Consider the following 18,763-nt stretch of genomic DNA (forward strand, 5'->3'; position numbering starts at 1 on the left):
ACTGGTATCAAATGTGGGTCACACGCCTAGACCGTGGTTTGGGGCATGAAAAAATCTAAAAAGTAAAAGAAATCAAAGTCAATGATACATTGACAAGTGTTCAACTTTATCAAACGAAATAATACAAAAATGACTGATGTTTGTTTGCTGGAGCAACCCGTTTGGTGGCCTATATTCCATTTTTGTTTATTTTTTATAATTTTCACTAACCGGCCAAAGAATTTGATCATTAATGAGAGTGGTCTTATAAAGTTAAATTTGGTTTTTTACTTAATAAACATCCTAGAATATTGTTTTCGTAAACTCTATAATAAAAATCGGTTATATGCAATGAAATATGTTATTTTTGTTATATTTAGTGTTTTAATATTATTCTCTCATTATTTATTGTTTTTCTTTAACCGTTTATACCCCTTTATAAAAAATTCTTATCTGTCCTTATTGCTTATTAATAGAGTATTATGAGACCCGTAAATTAACATTACCGAAAAATAAATACTAAGATGTTTTAATTGTAACAAATTATAGAATGATTATGATTCTTTGTCTTCTTTCATTCATGGTAATCAATATATAATGATACAAGAGATCTCCTATTTTTGGAGATGAATCATACAATAAAGGCTAATTATAATACTATAAAGACTAATTACAATACCATAAATACATGCGTGATTGGTGGTGCCTATTACACCCCCGCAGTCGAAGCGGGAGGCATACGGATGCTTAGACTGGATCGAAAATCGTCGAAGAGAACCCGAGGAAGACCCTTGGTGACTATGTCGGCTATCTGAAAGCGGGAAGGCATGTGGAGTACGCGAACCAGGCCTTTTTGAACATGCTCCCTGCCGAAATGAATGTCGAGTTCGATGTGCTTGGTTCGTTGATGTAGAACTGGGTTGCCTGATAAGTAAATGGCACCGACATTGTCGCAGTAGACTAAGGAAGCTTTGGTCAAAGGGTGATGTAGCTCAAGAAGAAGACTTCACAGCCAACATATTTCCACAACTACGTTGGAAACTCCACGGTAATCGGCCTCTACACTAGAGCGGGAGATGGTGGATTGTCTCTTAGAGGACCATGAAATCAGGTTGTCACCAAGATAGACACAGTACCCGGATGTAGAGCGACGAGTGTCAGGGCAACCTACCCAATCGGCATCTGTGTAGGCTCGAATTGAGAGTGCGTCAGAAGCTCGGAGATGAAGGCCATAGTTAGCAGTGCCTTGTAAGTACCTGATTATACGCTTAAGAGCGTTCCAGTGAGCCATGCAAGGATAGTGCATGTGCATACATATTTGCTGAACAGCATATGCTATGTCGGGTCTTGTGAATGTTAGGTACTGCAAAGCACCCGCAAGGTTTCTGTAGGTAGTGGGGTCATCAAATAAAGAATCCGGTTCACTAGCCAATTTACTCTAAGTGTCTACTAGCGTTGCTGCAGGTTTGCACGAGTCCATACATGCGCGATGAATGATGTCTTTGACATATGCATGTTGTGACAGAAAAAGTGTGTCACCCTTTCTAGTAACCAAGATACCCAAAAAATAGGATAAGGGCCCCAAATCCTTCATAGAAAATTCACCGGCCAGAATACGCATGAGTTGTTGGCGGAGTTGATCAGAGGAGGTGGTGAATATGATATCGTCCACATAGATTAAAAGATATGACACATCATGACCGTGGTGATAAATAAATAAGGAATTATCGGTCTTGCATTGAGTAAATCCATGCTGAAGGACAAAATCAGTGAACCGTTGGTACAAGGCTCTGGGCGCCTGTTTAAGACCATAGAGAGACTTCCTGAGGCGGCAAACATGATCAGGATAGTCCCGGTGGCGAAATCCCATTGGTTGGTGCATGAATATGGTTTCCTGAAAATGACCGTGTAAAAAATCATTTGTAACATCCAACTGGTGTATGGGCCATGATTTTGAGATAGCCAAAGTGAGGAACGTCCGTATAGTGGTTGGTTTTACCACCGGGCTGAAAGTGTCACCACAGTCAACCCGAACCTGTTGACTACGTTCGTCACATACCAACCTTGCTTTTTAGTGTTCTAAAGAGCCATTAGAACAAAATTTGTGCTTAAAAAGCCACATACTACGTATAATATTCATGTCCGAACAACGTGGTACTAGTTCCCAAGTGTAATTTTTAATAAGTGCACTAAATTCTTTTTGCGTGGCATCGAACCATTCAGATGTGGACAAGGCAAGGTGGGGAGTTTTTGGGATTGGAACGATGGAAATACTATTCAGGTTGAATGGGTGTTTGGGTTTGGTGATACCATCCATAGCTCTACGCATGGTACGGCCAGGTTGTTGGGAAATCGAGAGGGGAGGGGTGGGTTGAGGTGATGTTTGAGCGGCCATGGGCAAGTCCGAAGGGCGGGCTAAAGGTGTGGTAGTTGGGCCAGGGGAAGTTGTAGGTGGGCCGGTTGGAGTTGGGCTGATGGGGGTGGACTGTGGGGAGCTGTGTGGGCTGGTTGGAGTTGGGCCGATGGGAGAGTTGGGTGTGGCAGTGGGGTTGAATGGGTGGATATTATCCCACAACAGTTGGTTGAGGGGAGGAGAAAGAAAAGTGTAGTCTAGGGTGGTATTGGAGTGTTGTATGGAGAAGGGATCGGTGGATTCTTTAAACAGGACATGACTGGATATAATAATCTAATTATTGGAGATGTCAAAACATTTATATCCGCGATGGTTTGAAGGGTAGCCGAGAAAGACACAAGGTTTGGAGCGGTTTGTGAGTTTATTTATGGTGGTGGAGGGGGTGATGGGGTAGCATAGGCAACCAAATACGCGAAGGTGTGTATAGCTTGGGAGGACATTGTATAGAGAGGTAGTGGGTGATAAGAATTTGTGGGTTTTCTTAGGAAGAATGTTTAGGAGGTAGGTGGCGGTTTCAAGTGCATGATGCCAAAATGAGGGAGGTAGATAAGCTTAAGATAAGAGGGTACGAATCATACTGTTCATGGTTCGTATTTCTCTCGGCTTGCCATTCTGGGAGGAGGTGTGGGGACAAGAGAAACGAAATTGCATTCCATTTATGTGACAAAACTGTTTAAAATTATTGTTGGTGTATTCGGTGCTGTTATCACATTGGAATTGTTTAATTTTACGTTCAAACTGTGTATGAATGTGGTTATGGAAGTTGGTAAAGGTGTTGTAAACTTGAGACTTATTGGTAAGGGGATAAGTCTATAAAAAATCCATTAAGTCATCAAGAAATAATATATAATAGCGGTGACCACCAGTGCTTACAACCGGGGAGGTCCACAAATCACTATGAATGATGTCAAAAGGTAAATGAGTTTTATTCATAGAATCATAAATCGAAAGTTTAACACTTTTGCTAAAAACACATGATTGACAAAGCGTATTGTTTGGTTTACTAAAATTAATAAAGGAACTAGACTTTAACGAATGCAATAAAGTGATGCCCAGGGGGTGCCCAAGGCGTTGACGCCAATGGTCTTGAGTAATACCAACTAAAGCAGTAGGGTTGGTGCGAGGCTTGATGAAGTTGGTGGTGAGAGGGTAGAGATCTCCCGAGCTATTGCATCGTAGGATAGGTTCCTTGTTCTTGAGATCCTTCACAAGAATACCAAACATGTCAAATTCAATTGAAAGTAAATTGTCTGTCGTTAGGCGACTGACCGAGATAAGGTTTTTAATTAGGTTGGGAGCATAAAGAATGTTGTTCAGTTTTAGTGGGGGGAAAGGGGGTGGTATGTTACCTTGTCCAATAACGGGAATGATTGTTCCGTTGCTAACAATTATTCTCTTATTAGTGCAAGTATTAAAAATTGACGGGGAATTCATACCGGGGTGTTCCATGTGGCCAGATGCGCCGGTGTCCATGTGGCCGATGGGATCGGACGGTTGACTCATAGACAGAGTATAGAGCGCCAGTGCAATGTCGATTGGCGTCGTGCTGTAAGTAGCCATGTGGGCCTGTGCGAGCCGTGGGCCCAGAATTCCATGTGAACCGGTCTGCGGAGGAGTTGATGGGTAAGGGCAGGGTGGTTTTTGGTTGGATTGTGGACTGTAGTTAGCCCATTGGTTGGAGGCCCAGTTGTTGGGAAAAATAATGTATGGGTGTTGGTTTTGAGTTGGATGGTGGATCTGCCCCTGGAGCAGTTTGGCTGTGAGGACGAGGAACGACCACGATCGCGTCCACATGAACGCCTCGGCCACGGGTAGATCGGATGTGGTATGGGGGCGGTGGAAGAGTGAGTTTGGCTTTGGACGTGAAGCGCGGTTGCGGCTTGTTGGGAGGAGTTGAGGGATTGGTTTGCTATAGTGGTTTCATTCATGCATAATTGGGAACGAACTTCAAATAATGAGGGCAAAGGTTTGGTGTTTTGTAGTACGGTGGCAACGGTTTCGTATTGTTCGGTGAGACCGTTTAAGGTTTGCAAGACAATATCGTTTTTGTCAACTGGTGCATCAACATAATTTAGTTGATCGGCCAAAACTTTGATCTCTTGACAATATTCATGCTTAGAAGAAAAGTTTAAAAGACGTGTGTTTGCGAATTTTTGTTTGAGAAAGAGAGCTCGTGTGGCTTTGTTGTCTTGAAAGAGGTTCTCGATGGCTTTCCAAGCATCATAAGCAGTGGTGCGTTTTTTCATCACGGTTTTTAGGAGACCGGTAGAGATTGTGACATAGATCCATGGGAGGACGATGGCATCAAGGCGTTCCCACGAGTCGGCTGGTGGGGAAGCCGATTGCGTGTCCTTGTCTGTGGACGAGGTAGCAGCGTGTGAGGGACGAGGCTCAAGATGGTTGGCCACAAGAAACGTCGTGCAATGAACTCGAAATAGTTCCGACCATGTGTTGTAGTCGGCGGCTTCATTGTCTAAGGTGACAGGGACGAAGGTTCGGATGTTGGAGACGGTGACGACGGGATGGAGTGTTTGGTCGGCCATTGAAGAAGAAGAAGGTGGGATGAAGGTTTTGGCAGAGATTAGGAAGATCGTGAGGGTGATACCATATAGAATGATTATGATTCCTTGCCTTCTTTCATTCATGGTAATTAATATATAATGATACAAGAGATCTCCTATTTTTGGTGATGATCATACAATAAAGGCTAATTACAATATTATAAAGACTAATTACAATACCATAAATACATGGGTGATTGGTGGTGTCTATTACAAATAGACGACAATGTTTCTCATGATCATCAATACTTGTTAGTTTCTGTTGAACCACTTTATTACTAATAGACCATTGCTACGCATACTCATAGGTAGCAACCCTCATTTTCGTGTTGACTTTGATTGACCTTACCAACACATTCTTACTAATAATAAGAAAAAAAATATAAAGAGAAAGAAGCATAATTTGATGCCATCCTTTGATCTGAGTCATGTTGGGATGATAGATTTATGGTTAACCAGATTGAATCGCTAAACTTGGATACACTCTTTGTATAAAAAATATTAACTCTAGGTCTCTAACCCAGATACACTTCAAATCGTGCAATATGAAAACAATTCGTGTAATTCGTTTATCTAAACGACTCAAACAGATTAGCGATTTGTAACTATGTTACATATTTGGATATTATAGTTAACCCTAATTATAAGTAAGAAGTATATGTTTAATTGTAGGTCACTCTGCGTTTTAAATGTGGAGTTAACCCTAGTTATAAATTATAAATAAGATTTATGTTATACATTTGAGTTAACCCTAATTACGAATAAGAAGTATGTGTTTAATTGTAGGTCATTTGTATTTAAATTCTTATTTTTATTTAATATTGGTTGCAAAAAGGAACAGATATAAAAGAACAAAATAGACCAATTATAAACGTAAATGAACAAGCAAATCACATGTCAGTGTTCTTTTACTTATTTAAACAAATGAAAGAAATTATTCATGTTGAATCACTTAATAAATAATAACATAGACAAATTTTTCATTGATAAGTTTGTAAATAGTCCAATGAACAATCTGTTTAGAGGTGTATATGTATGATTTTATCATAAGGTTGATTTCATCTGGCAGATGGCAAAGAAACCTATAGGCTATTTTTGAAGTTTTATTTTATCTTAGGGGTCGAAACTCATAATGTACACTAACGCTAAGGGGTATGGTTGCGTTTGGGTTAGTAAGGGGTCCTATGTGGCCCCCTGATCACTCCATGACATTCTTTGAACACCATCCTGTCATCATCATTTCACTAGTGAAATGAGCTCCCTTACCATAGTCATGCCCCTCATTTCGATTGGTAAGGGGAGAGAGCCAATCAATTTTTTTTTGTTTTATATCTTTTCAATTCTTTATATTATTAAATAATACAATGGTGGAGAATAAGGGGAATGAATCATAACACGGTTGAATGATAGAGGAAAAACTGAGTAGGTATTGAGGTGACGCAGACGTGGTGATTAAGAGGAAAAAAAGTATACGTGTTAGCCTAAACACGTAAGTTTTTAAGCTTTCAACGGAAAAAAAACACATGAGTTTTCTTGAATGTGAGAATCATTAAGAAAAATTGACCAACCTATAACAAACTTGAGATTATAAAACTGTACCGGTATCGAAATGAGTATTGTCGGTATTGATTTGGTTCCAACTATTAGATGTTTCGGGATCGGTACAGTATCAGTATTTACTGAGTTTTTACCTACGGTGTCGCTTTACCGGCACAGAACCAAGTATTTTCGATTCCGGTACTAATGTTTAAGAAATTCGGTATCGATACTGTAGTCCTAAAATCAAATCTTTCTATTCTAATAAAAGACTACTCAATATTGCCACTTGTCATTCTCTTAGTCATCCTCACTTTTTTTTCAAATAATTTTAATATATGGTCCTTATCTTTTAAACAATTTCAATATATGAACTCAATTTTTATTAAATGTAAATCCTAACTGATTCATTCGTTAACATTAATTGTGAAATAAGGAAATAATAAAATTGAAGTTGTAAGCATGTTATAATTAAATTTTAAAGTCATAGGTAATTACAATTTAAAAAAAATAAAGGTACGACATTGTCGAATAATTTGGATTTGCATGGAAACTACAAATTGTTTTTAAATTAAGATTCGAGCAGCAGTGAGTAATTTTTTTTATATAAGATTGGTTTCAGATTTGGATTAAAATTTTCTCATATGCATTTGAACTCAGGATTAATGTGTATTTTTCTTAATTTTCTCTAAACATTTTGTATAAATATTGCAAACATGGAGAATAGTTATTATATATATCTTGAATATTATAATTATAATCCATATGTATAATGATTTAATATATAAACTATTTGCTATTTTATTTATATGATTTTTTTGTGTAGTATAAAGAGTTTTAGCAATAAGAAGATCACTATTTAGTTATCAATATTTTCTTTTAAAACTCAGACCAAAATACTTCATAAATATATATTTTATGGTTTAATTTTTACTATTTTTATACATTTAAATGTATTTAATTTCATATGCCTAGCTTATAAGATAAATTGCTTAACTAAAAGAATTCAAAACGTTAAACCAAAAAATTTGTTTCAATCTCATTACATATAGATTATGGTAAATCGTTAACCCGGTTAAAAGTCAGCTATTTACCATGCTTCCATAAAATCCGAAATTTTTGTTTTTTTTTCTATAAGTTAATATATATATATATATATATATATATATATATCAATTAGTTAAATATTTCAACAACTTCTCATAATATTAACTAAGAACACGGGATTAGTATTCAAAACTTAAACATTCCTAATCTGATACTTTCAAGTATTGTAAATAAGAATCACTACATTCACTTTATATGAATTTAAATCTTCTAATATCCTGTTAACTCGGAATAATCACTATTATTTAAACATACTTAATGTTAGTATGTCTTTGTCATTTTTCTGGCAATTACATTCATATGAATTGAAACAAACCATTTTGTTATATTTTTATTTTTGGTTCTATAAGTTGCTTGATTATACAATTGTTAGTTGTAAAATATGAAATATATTAAAAAGTTGTCATACATAGAATATCAATGATAACAAATTTATCATGATCAACCAATTTTAAATTATAAAAATTCTAAGGATAATTATCTAATCAAAGTTCAGGTAATATAGGTAATCAAGTTCTGGGATATGATTTTTGGATAAACATAAACATATGATTTCAAATGACATCATATTAATTGATTAAAATGTATGATATTTTGTGTGTATGGATATTTTTTTGTTAGTTTCATGAATACATTGTGTAACATCACGAAAATATCGGGTCAAAAATATCAAAGTTCAAAAAGTCCTAGGATCAAAAATGAAAATTTCTGAATTCGTGACCGAACGCGATACGCGACGTGGTTGGGCGCAACGCCATCGCGTATCGCGATGGCGATGTCTGACAGCCAGAAACGTGTCATGTCACGTGTCAACACGTGGCACACCAGCTGACACGTGTCACCACGTGGCATAAAGCCATGACACTGTGACACGTGTCCTGCCACGTGTCACAACGTGGCATAAAGCTCGCCACGTGTCACCACGTGGCGCCGTGTCCGCCACGTGGCGCCACGCGGCAAACCTACATGCGACTCACCATAGCTACGTCGCGATACGCGACGGCTATGTCTAGGCCCCTCGCGTACCGCGACGGGTCTCCAGAAAACTCTGTAAATAGCAAGATATGGCATCTCACTTTTCACACCAATCTCACACACAACTTTCTCTCTCTAAATAAATTTCTCTCTCTAGAAATTTCCTCGTAAAACGTGCCACCGACCTCCTCGTTTTCCGTGCCAAAAACCCCGACATTATATCTCGTAATCCGTGCCATAAACCGACGATACCCCAAAGTACCGGCGGCAATATCTTGAAGTAAGTGCCGACCCGGTACGACCTGACGTTCCACCTCGAAGTACGTGCCAACCCGATACGACCCGACATTTAACCTCAAAGTACGTGCCGACCCGAAACTAACCGACGACCCGCCTCAAAGTACATGCCAACCCGGTACGACCCGACATTTCACCTCGAAGTACGTGCCGACCCGAAACGAACCGACGACCCGCCTCGAAGTACGCGCCGACCCAAGACGACCCGACATTCCGCCTCGAAGTACGTGCCAACCTGAGATGACCCGCCCCGAAGTGCGTGCCGACGAGATTTGAAGACCGGTGTGTCTCTATTTGTGCGCCAAGGAGGTGTTGATCCAGATTCTCGATATACGTGCAAGCGTCGAAGTGTTGCCCGTGAGTTTATAAAACAATAAACCGAACAAGGTAATGCATAATGCCCGAATAAAATATTAATAAAATAATAAAGGCTTAGACCCTAGTTAAGGGTATAGTCAATACCTCGAAAAATAAAGAAAAGAAAAGCAAAGAAATTATATAAAGAGAAATATATAAATATAACTATTGGTTATAGATAAAGCAAAATTATTATTTAAATGATTTTAGATAATAATAAAAGAAAAGAAATAAAAGAAAAGAAAATGAAATGATCTTTATTAATAAATAAAGATAGAAATATTATTTGAAAGCATTTTGAATAACAAGTAAAAGAATATGAATATATATTGTTTATATGGTTCATATAAACTAAATAATGAATATATATTATGTATACGTTTTGGTAAACGTAGATTTTAGAAAAGAAAATATGACGGACTAAAGGTCCGAATGTGAAAATAAAAGATATATGAGTTAAACTATAGGTTCAAACATACTATAAAAAAAAGGAAAAGATGGAAGTAGAAAAGAGTTATAGTTGATAATATTATTTAAGTTATTATCCTTAAATAATAAGAAAATAAAAAGATACGTTTCTTAATGAAGAAGAAACCTAGAAAAAGACAATAAGTTAAACTAGAGGTTTATCTTGTGAAAAAAAAGAAAAGTAAATAAGTTAAAAGAAAGAATTTTAACTTGAAAAAGAAAAGAAAGAAATAATATTTTAAACTAAAGGTTTAAAATAAAGAAAAGATGTTTTGAACTAAAGGTTCATAAAGAAATTTAAAATCAAGGTAAAGATTTTACAAAAGAGACTAGAGGTCTTAAGCCGGATTGTATATCCGACTAACAAAAAGTTATACTCGTACTATAGGTACGAGATAACAAAGAAGAGGGAAAGACTCTCGGACAGTGTATTGAAACTGATCCAAAAGAGAAGGCTATACTCGTACTATAGGTGCGAGATAGCAAGGGAAAGACCCTCGAACTGTGTTGAAGCCAATCCCAAAGCGAAAAGGTGAATACGCCCCACTTTTATAAACTTGTTTTCAAACAAACAAATGTGTTATGTGTAAAACTTTACATGAGACTGAGTATCTCTAAAAACATTGTAAATAAGAGTAAAAGCCTAGGCCTCAGGCTGTAGTATACGTTTGTCTGGAACCTTACATATGTGGAATGCGGTGGGCACAGCGCACTACGCCTGGTCACGACCTCCAGCCACGATGGGCCGAACCAAAGTATGTTCGAGTGAGAATGACCTTGTGTATATTTATTGTACCTAAGTACGTCGAAACGCTGCGGTGTTTTGCTGGGGTGACCTAGTGTAGAGACTCGAGTTTATAATGATGTTGTTTTAACTTTGTTATTCCTAAGCCAAGATGGGTCGAGGCTTGCGTAACCCTTGAGGGGTAACAAAGTAAAAGAAAAATATTTTTAGCGTCAGCGTATTCACCAGCACATCGCTGACGTATTTTCTAACATTTCAGGTGATTAAAGTATCAAGAATTGGAGTCATTCATAAAGTGGATGTTCGCAAGGTAGAGATGGCTCATTGTTTTAATTATTTAAAAGATTATAAACAATATGATTTGTAAAATCAAACGAGGTTTATAAATAAAACGCTCGGATATTTATTATCCGAAAAGCTTTTCAAATAAATTAAATATTATTACAAAATAAAGATTTATTAATAAAATGTTTCAAAAGAAATATTAATATTTTATTATAAATAAAGCTTTATAAGTAAATTAATATTTCAAAATATTAATACTTTTAAAAGACTTCCGCTAAACTCTGATACATTTACAAAACCGGTACCAACCGTTGGTCACACGCCTAGGCCGTAAGTCGGGGTATGACACATTGTCATTTATTTAGGGTTGGTATGTACTTGAAGAACCTTACTTGTCACACGAAAGAGTTATAAGCAAACCTGTATGTTACATTATCAAGAGTTACAAGCAGACATGTATTAAAATTTTGATTTTCGATAAACAATGTATATCAACCAATACAGTTACAAATGTAGTGCACAAGAGAGATTTTACTTATTTTTAACATATTTGTGTAATCTTAGTTATGTAATTTCTATAATTTTAATGTAAATTGTAATTGTATTAACATTGCATTAACAATATATATAATCATGTTGTTGACTGTTTTCACATAATTGTTAAATTTTAAAAAAATTATCAATTACCTGTGTAATACGCGGGTCTCAAACTAGTTTCTGATATAATTCTATCCATTAATTTATATTAATCTTTATTAGTTAATTTTAATACACTTTTATATTATTACTTTGTTATTCACTTGAGTTGTCCACATACCATGTCAAAAGGTATATTCTGAGATTTGACCCCTTCATCGCCGCACGAAAAGTCTACAACAACAAATGTTTGATGTAAAATACTAAAAGTTACATTCCATAGAACCATATGTCCCTATCAGACTCAAATCTCTCATATGACAACATATATTATATATTAACTTCAATTGAATTTGGTATCTAAAGCGAAGAGAAAAGAGGCACACCCGGTAGGGTTGCACCCGCATCGGCAATGAACACATTGCCACTGACATACTCAGACGAGTCATGAATCAGATACCTGGCTAGCCCGGTCAAAGCTGGATCAGCTGTGCCAAATGTTCCAATAGGAACCGTTTTCTGAGCCACTTTGTCAAGCCAATTTTTTTCCAAAAACCTTGCGTTATTTTAGACCTAAAAAGTCCCGGATTTATCGAGTTCACCCTGATCTTGTACATACCCAATTCCATAGCCATTACCTACTCAAAGCATAAAATCATTAAATCCCATAAAACAAAAAAAATAAACTTAACTAATAACCAGAAAGTATGTTCAAAACTACCTTGGTTAATGTATTAACACCCGTCTTTGATGTAGCATAAGCAAGCGCTCCCGGTAGCTGACCGCGTTCAAGACCCGCTATAGACGAAATATTAATAATCGAACCACCCTGTTTCGCGTCACGCATACGTATACACATGTACTTTGACACCAACCACGTTCCGGTCAAATTAGTTTTCATGGTACTGTCTCATTCTTGTTCATCCAATTCCAAAGGACTTAGCACATTACCTAAAATCCAACGGCTACAAATGTTACACATCACATACCATAATTGTCTTAAGTCACATGATCAGTACGTAAAATTTTTGTTCAAATCCGGAATTATATTAATTACCTCTAACTCCAGCATTATTAATCAAGGCGTCAATTCGTCCAAAGGCGTCCCACGCTCTTTTAACAGAGGCTTCAATAAGGGGAGCCTTGGCAGTGACATCAAGCTCCACCGCTACCGCTCGAACAGATGACTCGCGGTTGATCTCATCGCAGAGAGACACGAGGCGGTCGACCCGACGAGCCGCAGCAACGATTCTGCAACCGGCTTTGGCTAAGTCGAGACAGAAGTCTCGGCCTAGACCGGCTGAGGCTCCGGTGACCATGACAATCTTGCCTGTCAGGTCGTGCCATGGCTCTAAGTTGGTTTGACTGGACATGGTTTGTGAATTGTGTATGGGTGAAATTGAATTGAAGTGGGGTATGTGCGTGCAATTGGGTTGGAGGATTTTGATAGAAATAGAAGTGAAAAGTGGGTGATGATAAGCACGTGCATAGACTGATATATGGTATGGTATGGTATGGTATGGTATGGTATTTAAGACCAGGCCACTAGGTTGTTAGTTGTTACATTTTGGGATTGAAGCCGACTTTGAATCTACACGTAACTACCATCACCTATGTTGTCACAACTCAAAAACATAATCTTTTAAAAAAACATTAAAATAAAAAATCGATTAATCGTCATCACTTGCTATTGATCCATAGATATTCACCCAAGCCCGATTGAAGATTTATTTGCCTAACCCGAGTATTAACTTTCCTTGTAGTTGCCTAACCCTAGTGATTGTAGGTGTGTTGCCCTCCGCCGGTATCACCCATGAGTAGGGTTGTTCACGATCCGAGCTGAACCGGGCGAGGGCTTGCTTGTTGCTTGTTCGTTTCAAATCGAATAGAGCCGAGCGACACAAAATCGAACTAAGCCAATATCGAACCAAGCCAAAATCAAACCGAGTATTTTTCGAGCGGTATCAAGTGAGTTCGGAGCATTGCTTTTTTTTTTTAACTTTTTTTCCCTTTAAATTCTTTTATAAGAAAGAAGTTTGAAGTTGAATATGACGTGCATGAAAATAAATTAGTAGTTTTTAAAAAGCAAATTGTATTAAAATAGTCTCACCGTTTATGTGTTAACCAATAAAAATCTCATCTAAGTTATTTTTCTATGACAGTCCCACTTTTTCCATGTTTTTTGGTTTATGATCCCCCTTTAAAAATAGTTAACGGGGTTAATTTTTTGCTGATGCAGCTTGATGAGTTGACAATAAAAATCCTACATGGCTTTGACTTTGCTTATTTTATTTCTTTCTGATTTTATTAACCCACAATACTTAATCGATGAGAAAGTTATGATTTGTCCCCATGTGTAGTATGGGCAGGATACCCTAGTTATTCTCATCCCCGACAACACTGTCTCACTGTAGCATTCCTCATCATCCTCTCTCCTTGGTTATTCTCACCCCATCACTAATACTACAATCACCCACCACCACCGCACCCATTCTTGAGAACCCTTTGGGAACTTTTTTCCAATTGATCGACCAGGGTGCAACAATTGGGAAACCTGTGGCACCACCATGTGTTTCCGATTAAACAAGATTAGGCTCCCCAAATCCCGTTCTCTCTACCCGCCACCTCCGTCGCCACCATGCATTTTCGATCGCAACCCGATTAGGGTCCGATTGCAACAAGATTTGGGTTTCAGGTATGGTTGGTCCTTATCCGGCAAAACGAAGATGATTGGACGGAGGGGCGGAGAAGTTAGGACAAATAATTATTGTAACACCCCGGCTTTAAGCGGAATACGCCCGGGTGCAACGTACAGATCACTCATAAGCTCGTAACACTATTAATAGTGACAATATATTTATTTTATTTCATAATTTCGCAAGTACACAAATAGTTTGATAATGAGACAAAAAGAACATCATATCTAAATGAAGAAAATAATATTCATTGAAATAATAAGGTATAACTAGTTTTCTTGTCCTGTCACTTCATCGTATCAACATGCAGCACGTTTAAAATAATATATTTGGTCAACAACACATGTTGGTGAGTTTTCACAAGTTTTTGCGTATATAAATATATATAAAATGTGTAATTCAACGATCGTCATAGAATAAACATTCAAACATAATATAAATGAAATCAAATAGTGTCGTCCTCCCGTTCATTTAGGCTTCAGCCGCAGAAGTCGGGGAAATGAGAACCACCTTACGTAAACAACCGAAGTCATAACGTTAAACGGCGCGGGTACGTCCGGTCGGACCCTCCCACTATGTGTATGCGTTTGCGTAACTTCCACTATAAAAACAGTAAACACGTTGCAAGCAGGTTCACGTATAAACATAAACAATATGCAAGAATAATATTAACATGTACGATAAATGTGAATCGTTTTGTAAATAAGCGCATAACTAACGAAATAAAAAATAGACTTGTGACATGCTACACCCCAAAAATATTAAAAGAGTTAAAAATGGGTTATGAAAAACTCACCTGTTAACTAAGGGAGTCGAGAGCCAAAAATGCCTTTAAGAAAGTGAACCGACAAAGTTCGGTTCGACAAACGACCCTACATAAATAAATAGCTAGGCTTTAAAAGAATTTGTGAAAATAAAGTAATTTGGCAAGCACGTTCGGTTTATGACAAAGCAATTTATAAAGAAAATATATATATTTTGGGTTTATTAAAAAAAGGATTTTGGTTATTTGATTTATTAAGTTAATATATTTTAGCCTTAGAACAACAAATGAATTATAATAAATATTAATTAATTTAGATGAGTCCGGTTTGTTCCAACCGAACAATTAATTAAGAAAACTAGTTTAACGAGTGGTTCGTTTTTTTGGTCAGACACGAACCCGGTTATTGAGTCGGGTTTGTGAGTAACATAATTTGAAAAATATGAAGTAGTATGTTAAAAAATGTTTGTTCTTATTATTAGTTTGTAAAAATAAAAGTTGACTTTTAAACATAAATATCATAAGCCGAACATAATCTAGCCGATTACGAAGGATGATATGTCTCCATGAATGTTGTTTGGGTTGTCATCATGGAAACAATCTTTATGCGTAATGACAATAAATAAACATTACCCGGGGATTGTATCACAAAAGAAGAAGAAAATAATACTTCTTAAGAAGTTGTCTTTTGAAGTTTAAACTTTTGACTTGAAAGAAATTGACAAGTTTAAATGATTTTGAGTGTAAATTGGTTGTGCCAAGAAATTCTAGAGAATGGGTGAGCTTTATATAGGCTCAAAATTGTTAATAACAAGGTCCAAGTGAGTTAATTTGATGACTAGTCAAGAGGCTAGTCATAAGGCTTGAAACATGGATTTGACTAGTTGAATGTCCTTTATGACCAATTAAATGTCTTTGACTCAATTTATGGAAAAAAAAATGATATAATACTTAAGATAAAATTTGTAACATCATAAATAACAAAATAACATAAAAAAACATGAACAACATCATGAACATAAATACATAAATAATTCACCATTTTATTAATAAATAAAGATCGGAAAGGTGTCGAAATTTTAAAATGGGTCGGGTTTTTGAGTTTCAAAAATGATGAATGTCACAATTATCATTTGTGGTTAAATGGGGTGAGGGATTCCATGTAATTTGGCTTGAAAGAAAAAAAAAAAGTCAGTTAGGATTTTTATTGCCAACTCATCAAACCACATCAGAAAAAACCCCGTTAACTATTTTTAACGAGGGATCATAAACCAAAAAAACATGAAAAATGTGGGACCGCTAGAGAAAAATAACTCAGGCGGGATTATTATTGGCCAACACATAAAATGTAAGATTATTTTAATCCAATTTGCCTTTTAAAAAAACTAGTAGTAGCTTGTATGTTTTGATATAATTGAAGTTTGAAGTTGAATATAATGTAATAAAATAATTAATAATTAAAATATAACTATTCATATGAATATATATCCACAAATATATTACTATTTTAATTATTATTTGTATATATAAAGTACTTGAAAATATTCTATAATAAAAGATATTATATTTAATGGTAAAGTTAAAATATAAAAGACAATAAAAATGAAAAGTGTGAGAAGGAATCCAGTCCATTGATCTTAGATTTGAATGATTGAGATTAATTTAATAAATAAAAACCGATGGAAAGGGCGAAGGTAATAACCCACCTTTGTTGACTTTTTCTATCCACATGCAAGGCAAATGTCAATTCCCCAATCATTTTAAAATGTCCATAATTTTTTCATACGACATTATTTTTTTAAAAAAAATACCATAATAATAAGCCTTTTTTTATCTTTAATATGAGTATCATATTGTTATATATAAAAAAATTAATGGGTTTTTTAATTGTATTTTTTTTTTGTTCATTGTGTCTTTTAGTTGAGTTTTTATATGAATTGTATTATAGATTTTGATCATTATATTTTTCAATTGGTATTCATATTAAAGACAAAAATTAAAACAAAGATTACGTCATTGTGTCGTTTTGTTCGTTATTAACTTTTAGTCATTGTGTAAAACGTTCATTGTCTTTTATTCGGATTGACGTATGACAAATTCATTTAATTTGAGAAAAATAGTATTGCGTTCATTGTATATTACATTCAAGTCATTGTGTAACATGTTGTTTCTAATGTGTTTTACGTTTCAAGTCATTGTATTATATATATTCACCATTGTGTCTTACATTTTAGGTCATTGTGTTCTACGTATTCACCATTGTGTCTTACGTTTTATGTCATTGTGTTATACGTATTCACCATTGTGTTTTACGTTTCAAGTTATTGTGTAACATGTATTAACCATTGTGTTTTATGTATTAGATAATTTGTTGTTATTTTATCATTATTTTTACATATTATAATTACACAACGGTGTTATTAGTATTTAAAAAAACATAATGATGAGTTAAAATACACAATGACAAACAAACACAATGACGAAAAAACACAATGATAAGCGAAATGACACAATGGTGTGCGAAAAGACACAATGACAAAAAAGACATCATGATAAGCGAAAAGACACAATGGTGTGCGAAATGACACAATGACGAAAAAAGACACAATGATAAGCGAAAAGACACAATGGTGTGCGAAAAGACACAATGACGTAATTTTTGTTTTAAATTTTATATAGCAAAAATCATACTCATATTAAAGATAAAAAAACGCTTGTTATTATGATGATTTTTTTTAAATATCATACGAAAAAGTTATAGACGTTCTAAAATGATGGGGGTATTAACATGTGATTTGCATGTGTAGAAAAAAAATATGTACAATTACCTCTATACATTTTTTTTTGGTCCCCACTTGACACATGTCAATTATTTATGGCTTCTTACACTTATCACTTTTTTACCCTTTGTAAAATAACTTGACCCTTATATTTAATATTTAAATATTCAAGATAATTATTAAAACAAAATATATATTTATGAGTATATAAATATATATAAAATGAATTAAAAGTATTCGAGCCGAACGAACCGTTCAGACATATGCTTGTTGCTTGGCTCGTTTACAAACCAAACTGAGCGGAGCGGCTTGTTTACAATCAAGCGAAAAAACGAACGAGCATTTACCAAACAAATTCCGAACGAACTGCGAGCGAGTTTGAGTGACGAGCGATTTGGACAGCCCTACTCATGAGAGGGTGGAACACCGTCCCCGGGTTTGATATGCCGATATGAGGTTTGTGGGCTTGGTTTTGGTGTAGTCAACATGCGTGAGGCTCACAAATTATTTAACTATTAATTAATAAATTAACCACTCATTTAACTATACCTCACAATTTCTTCTTTTAGCCTTTTGTCACCCTCATCATATTTCACACGACTAATACACATGCTAATATGCTATTAAATGTGAAAGTTGGAACAATTATTGCCTATAGCATAACAATATTTGGGTACCGTCCATCACTACACAGTCAAAACACATCTAATTTCGTAAAATACACTATCATTAAACGAGTATTAAATTCGTTACTTTATAACTGAGTAAAAGTAAATGTAGATCCAACTAATAAGTTTTAATTAATCATTAATAAAGAAAAATGTAAATTCAAATTTAAAGCACTCAAGAAAATAAAAAGCTTTTCTTAAAATAATTCTTTTTTGAATGGCTAACACGTCATTCATACGAGCTACTTACTAAATTCATCACATCATGATATACTCGTCTTTCAATTCTGCGAAAAGTCTCATCTAATGCCAACTCTCGTGAACACTCGCCCTAAGTCACGACAGTGCAGTGAGATAAAACTCGTTCAGTTCAAGGATCCAATATTAGTGAACGTCACTTACTCGCCTAGTCTTTCATCATCACCAAGTGCTGCTGAAACTAAATAATTAATAAGGAGCATCGAACCTAAGTCATATGAAACATCAAGTTTTTTTCT

At 35.6% G+C, this 18,763-nt stretch overlaps 1 pseudogene across 1 annotated transcript; it reads right to left on the reverse strand.

The window, feature by feature from the left end:
* Positions 1–11,677: 11,677 nt before the first annotated feature.
* On the reverse strand, positions 11,678–12,744 carry LOC143597006 (uncharacterized; annotated as a pseudogene). The gene is made up of 3 exons (XR_013146817.1): positions 12,417–12,744; positions 12,081–12,310; positions 11,678–11,997 (listed from the first exon to the last, which is right to left on the reverse strand). The product of XR_013146817.1 is annotated as an uncharacterized LOC143597006 (transcript).
* Positions 12,745–18,763: the final 6,019 nt, after the last annotated feature.

The sequence above is a fragment of the Bidens hawaiensis genome, unplaced genomic scaffold (assembly GCF_021521415.1).
Source record: "Bidens hawaiensis isolate Kalapana, Puna unplaced genomic scaffold, B.hawaiensis_p1.1 tig00047470_1, whole genome shotgun sequence".
Classification (NCBI taxonomy): Eukaryota; Viridiplantae; Streptophyta; class Magnoliopsida; order Asterales; family Asteraceae; genus Bidens; species Bidens hawaiensis.